Raw genomic sequence first — 5,895 nt, 5'->3', positions numbered from 1 at the left:
TCGTAGAAAGATGCGGATTGGTTCGTTTGGTTCCTCGGAGTTTACCGATTTCACAGGTGCTGAACACGGTTGGTCAAATGTGACGTGAATATTTTCTAATTCATCTAAATGACGTTGTTTCGAAGTTTGAGAGCGGCGCGAAAAATGACCGAGAGACCACATCGACTTTTATTCCCGTTATTTGTGACTTCCGCTCGAATTTGTCCGAACTGGACTGACCCGGTGGACTTTAGTGTTTGAAACGAGCCCATGTTCGTGTAGAAAAGTCTGTTTCCCACCTAGAAATCCATTTGAAGTGCGCACACACAGGAGACACACGAAGATGCTCACCTGTTTACTGCCGCAAAGTAAGACGCTACAGGTGTAGTGTCGTAAATCCTTCATGTAGATTCTTGGTTCCGTTGAAAAAACGAACTTGTAAGCTTTCAAACGAGGTCCAACATGTGTGTGTGGACGTTTAGAGGCAACATGGAAACACGCTCTTTATGGATTTATCAATGTTTACATGGACATGTCGGGTCGCGTGCATCCTGCGCGCTTTAAAACATTAAAAGTGAACCAAAACGGCAATGGTGAGTCCTGATTGATGCGTCACCCTGCATTCACAGTGCAATTAAACGTCTGTAATTGGCTTGAAGGTGGAGATGTTTATACTCCAACATAAATGTTCCAACTATTAAGAAGTTTATGAATAAAAACCTCTGCGTTAAATGTTTAGTGTTACTAATATTCAGTCTACACTCACTGACATTAGACATTCTTGTGTTTTCAAAAATGTCAGAATGTGAGTCAGATTAGAAGAAGTGTAAAAGTTTTTGAAATACATGTCCGGTCAAACAGTGCTGGAATATGGAACTGAGGCGTTTTCTCTTCACACTGTAAACCAGATATACAAGCAGAGGAAACATCTCAATGTTACATTTGGAATGATGGAATTCTGCTTCATCATCTGTTGTTTATATTTGATTCAGGTGCAGCTCCACCATTGTCACATCAATTGATTTAACAAGAACCTCAGCCTGCTGCAGTGTGAAGCTCATGGTGTTCCAGACTTGAAGTCATTGGCAGGACAGTGATGGAAACAAACTTCTGCTGAGACCACAGTCACAGAAGAGGACGTCTTTCATACATTACTCTCAACACGACTGTGACCAAGACGACAACTTCTCCTGTGTAGCCACACAGAAGAACATCAGTCCATAGGATTTCTGCTGAGATCTTCGTGCCCTTGCCTGGTTGAGTGGTTATATTAACCTCATATATTTAATTTGTGTTTTTCTCAGTTCACAACATTTGAATGTGTTCATACCACTTAAGAGCGGTGGCAGATTGGAGAATAAGCCGGTCTCATGTACAGAGAAGAAGAAGGTGAGTGTGGATTCTGGATGGGATAACAACAAGGAAGTAGACTGATGATTAACACGCGACTATGAAAAAACCTGTTTTGAATCATCATCCATTTCATGAGTCGCTTCAGTGAAAATGGAAATCGTGACACTAAAATGACATCAGCAACAAATCATTATCATTAATCAAGTTTGTGGATACTTTCCAGCTGAGGGTCCAACATGAACAGACGAGCCTGTAGTGTAGCTCCACAGACTGTCTGTTCTGCTGTCCTGTTTGAATTCCCTGAACGACGTGAACATGAAAGTTCCTCACAGCATCACTAGAATGAGAAACTAACTTTAGACATTGTTTAAAACTGACCTTTCTACATCCGACTGTGTGCCACAAGAAAACAACACCCACCCTTTTCAAAAAACCGTCTAGAGGCAGAATCGCTGCCAGCATTAGTTCTTGTAAGAAGACGTACAAACGGCTCCCGAGTCCCAGTTCCCCTCAAAGCTAACGACATTAAACCCGGAGAGGAAGAAGTGGTTAGGATGCCACGCTCACAAAACGTCTCGAGTAGGTGTCAAACTCCCCCGCTCCAAAGTGCAATGTGAAGGTCACATCAGGAGCCGGCCAATTTCTTGCTTTTTTTTTCTCTGTTTTGAAAGGTTTTTTCTCTAGCCCTGACTGAGAGACCTCAGTGCAAACATCTACATGACATGTGTTTGTGTTAATGTTTCTTAACTAGCTGTCCCTAGATGGGTCAACACGTAAAAGCCAATCAACAAGTCCATACTTAACAAAAACCATTAGAAGGCCAGGCGGGCTAAAACATCTGAAGCAGAAGTTACTGGATGTGAGGGAACACCTTCCAGCAGCTATCACTTTTTCTGGACATGACTCAGGAGAACTTTAAAGCATGTGAACTCCAGCCAAAGCAACAGGAACCTGAAGATCAGTGGGTGAGTCCCTCAGACTTTGTGCTAAGTAGCACTGGTGGTCCAAGCCATCAATTTCGTGGTCCAAGGAAACAGCCTCCCAGCCACCCTGAATGAACTGGAAGTCCCCCAGTCACTCACATCTGTAGGTGATGAAGGGCTTCTCGAGCATCTGGTGAGGGATTAACTCTACAACACCCACCCCTGTAGCACCTGTAGCCACAAGAGAGAAAGAAAGGAGAGAAGAGGGGGAGCCTTGATTGTTGTCATTGACTACAGTCAGCATTTACACCAAAGTTCCCTCTCAGGCTCGTCCCCACAAAGCTCAAGGACCTGCGACTAATCACCTCACATGAGGATCCTTGACTTCCTACAGGCAGACCTAGTGGTGAAACTGGCAACACACCTCATCCGCCTTCAATCTTTAACATCAAATCACCGAGGGCTGGTCCTGCGCTGTCCTGCCATGTCACACATTAAACTGCGTAGCCACTTTTTGATGGCCAACACTATCGTCAAAGTTTGCTGAGGACACAGTGTGGAAGCCTGATCTCTGAAACAATCAAAAGACTCGTCTGAAGGAGAAGAGGACCTGACTGCTGGGATCAAACAACAACCTCCTCTGAATTTCTGTTATGTGGTTGTCTGACAACCAAAAGAAGTTGCACTCATGTAATTCGGAAGTTTGTAATCAGTTTGTACAGAACACTTTTTTGTATATATTGTAGACATTTGAACAACAAATTTCATGAGATGAAAAGACAGCCCAATTTTACAGTTTTGAAGCTGTAACGTGTCTTTATAGAATCCGGGTATTCTGTTTTGTTACAGGTGCAGCTTCAGAGCCAATTCCCACAACAATTAAACAGAGGAGGGGATGTTGTTGCGTGCGTTGTTCGAGGTGCTTCTCCAAAACCTAAATGAGTGAAGGACAGTTCTGGAAACATCCTTCCTGCTGAAGAACCACGGGTCACAGAAAGAGGAGGCAAGACTACGACATCAGCCTACAGCTCCTGTTAACCAGACTGACACTCCGCTGTGTCGTCACCCAAGGAGAAATGCCAACATCAGATTTATACTGAACGCTACGTTCAAAAATGTGAGATTTTCTTTCGCTTCATATTTTTATATTAAAAAGTATGTGAATTGTTTTGGATTAGTTGTTTATCTATTTCCGTTAGCAAGCTCAGGAATACAAGCATCATAAAATAAAGAGTGTGATGCACAGAATATGATCCAGATTCCGTCCACCCTGAACCTTTTATTTCTCCTTGTGATCAGCTCTGATGTTCAATCTGCTCTGTATGATCTGCACTTACATTCTGAGTGTCACATTCACTTTTCCTCTTCTGTTTCAGAGCCAGACTTCACTTGGTTGATTGTTGCTGTTGTTTTCATCATTCTTTTTATTATTGCTTTGCTTGGTCTCATTCTCCTGTGTAAACAGAGACGTAACAATGGTAAGTTTAAATCATGTCTTGTATGAACATATTGATGACGAGCAGACAACAAATAGTTTCCATGTTTCTCATGTTTGGAGTCTTGACAGTTGTTTTATCTTCTCATGAAGCTTCTGTTGGTATTAACACTCAGATCAGGATCAGCAAGTTTGGATTGTCCTGAATAAAACTTTGATTTGTTTCAGGTTCAGATAAACAACCAGAGAGAAAAATAAAAACATTAGCTGATAGAAATACAGATTACTTCACATTTATTTTCTTTTGCTGATTTCTTGTAAATTCTTGTAAAACTGAAATAGAAACGACTTACTTACAAGACTTTCACTTTGCCTGAGAGTCCGTCTGTTCTGAACACATCAGACGTGTTTGGACGTCATGTCATACTCACTAACTGTCCAGAGACAGGGATGAGACAATGTTCAGTTACACAGAGACAGATTGGAGTTAACAAGGTGACAACAGAAGAGAACAAGAGGTCTTTAATGCTGACAGAGCTTTCAAACCTTTCACTCATTTTAAATAACTGCTTATTGTTTTCAGGGTATGAGGGGCCTGGAACCGCTTGATGAGAGGTCACACCTGTGGACAATTCAGAGTCACCTGTAAACCTTTTAAATTTTTATGTTCTGATTATCTTATGCATCTCATTTTTACATAAACACACAAACTGCATGTGTGTCTTGTTGTGGACATTATTCTGCTGACAGATAAGATGGAGGTAACAAATGTTTCATTATTACTCAGTCAGACATAGAATGAAAACAAAATGCTAAAAGTCACAAAGAGAAGAATTCAAATGGACCAAGTTAAAATGGGACCTGATTAAACTGAAGTTGAGATTAAATTGACTTTTTAAAAAGTGTTTAACGCTGAGGAGCTCCGACCAAAACAGCCTGATCACACTGATCAAACACGACTTCAGTAACAGTAACACTGACAGACAGCTGGTGAAGAATCAGAGCTGCTGTTTGTGTCGTCTGTAATTAGTTAAAATCCGAGCTGTGGACAGACGAGTGACTTCAGCCTGATCAATGAGACTAAACGAGATCAGATCGTTTCACACTTACTGTAGCGTACCAGCAGATCATTAGTTAATCTCTGGGTCGGTGGTTCGATCCCCGACTCGTCCCGTCCACATGTTGAAGTGTCCTCGAGCCAGACACTGAATTATTCCTGATGGTTGCAGAGCTGAAGTATAAATACTGATACTGACATTTACCAAATATCATCATGCTGTTTGTAGCTACACATGAAACAAACTAAACTTCTGTTACACTGGAAATGTGAATATTGTGCAGCTGAAATGAAATGTCACGTGACTGTGGTGGAAAGTTTATTTCTAGAAGAATCTAATGAATTATTATTTTTGAATCATGTTGAGTGATATTATGAAATGTAACTGATCATGATGCCAGTGTGCTGGCACGATGTTCACCTGGTCTCAGTAATGAGAGTACAGGGATGTCCTTATTTGGTCAGTGACTGTTCATCTCAGGTGTCTGACAGCGAGTGTGACTCTTTTTTTGTTCTGACGACTTTGAGTCTTATGTTTTCTTTTGATATTTGTGTTTATTGTCGTTATTTGAGACAATCATGTATCATCTGTCAGGTACTGCTGCACTCTGAAACACACACTCAGTGTCCAGTTTATTCACAGTCTGATATGACTGTTCAGTTTGTGTGCTTAAGATCATTTTGGTGTCCGCTCCGTGTTTATCAATGAGGGCGAATAAGAGAATCATCTCTCTGAACACAAACTGAACATGAGGAGCTTCATGAAGGACTTACTGCACGGCTGATGTGTTGACTGCTTCAGTTTGAGCTATGTGTGCTTCATGAACTGGACACTGAGTGTTTACTGTGATATTTGAATTCACTCTCTGATGGCTCATGTTTGCTTTAGTTAACTGATGATGCACTTTCTATACAAAGCTTCTAAATAAATATTATAAATAATAAAACTGTTGTTGACGTTTCTGTGACAAAAGAAACTAAAGTGATTTGACTTTATTGGCCAGATTCTGGGATGATTTATATTTTTGCAGCAAACTTTGAGGATAAAAAATACTTTAACCAAAACAAGCAGCAGATAGAATATGATAGAGAGTTTACCACAGTAACAACAACAGAGATGATCTCATTCCTGACTCTATTTTCTGTCT

General features: G+C 41.0%; 1 long non-coding RNA gene across 1 annotated transcript; it reads left to right on the top strand.

Moving 5' to 3' along the window:
* Positions 1-3,557: 3,557 nt before the first annotated feature.
* LOC113745793 (uncharacterized) lies at positions 3,558-5,689 on the top strand. The gene is made up of 2 exons (XR_003462407.1): positions 3,558-3,733; positions 4,274-5,689. It is a non-coding gene; the product is annotated as an uncharacterized LOC113745793 (long non-coding RNA).
* The last annotated feature ends 206 nt before the right edge of the window (positions 5,690-5,895 follow it).

The sequence above is a fragment of the Larimichthys crocea genome, chromosome VI, assembly GCF_000972845.2.
Source record: "Larimichthys crocea isolate SSNF chromosome VI, L_crocea_2.0, whole genome shotgun sequence".
NCBI classification, from domain to species: Eukaryota; Metazoa; Chordata; class Actinopteri; family Sciaenidae; genus Larimichthys; species Larimichthys crocea.
The sequence above is the reverse complement of the archived record's forward strand: the minus strand, read 5'-3'. Positions and strand labels throughout refer to the sequence as shown.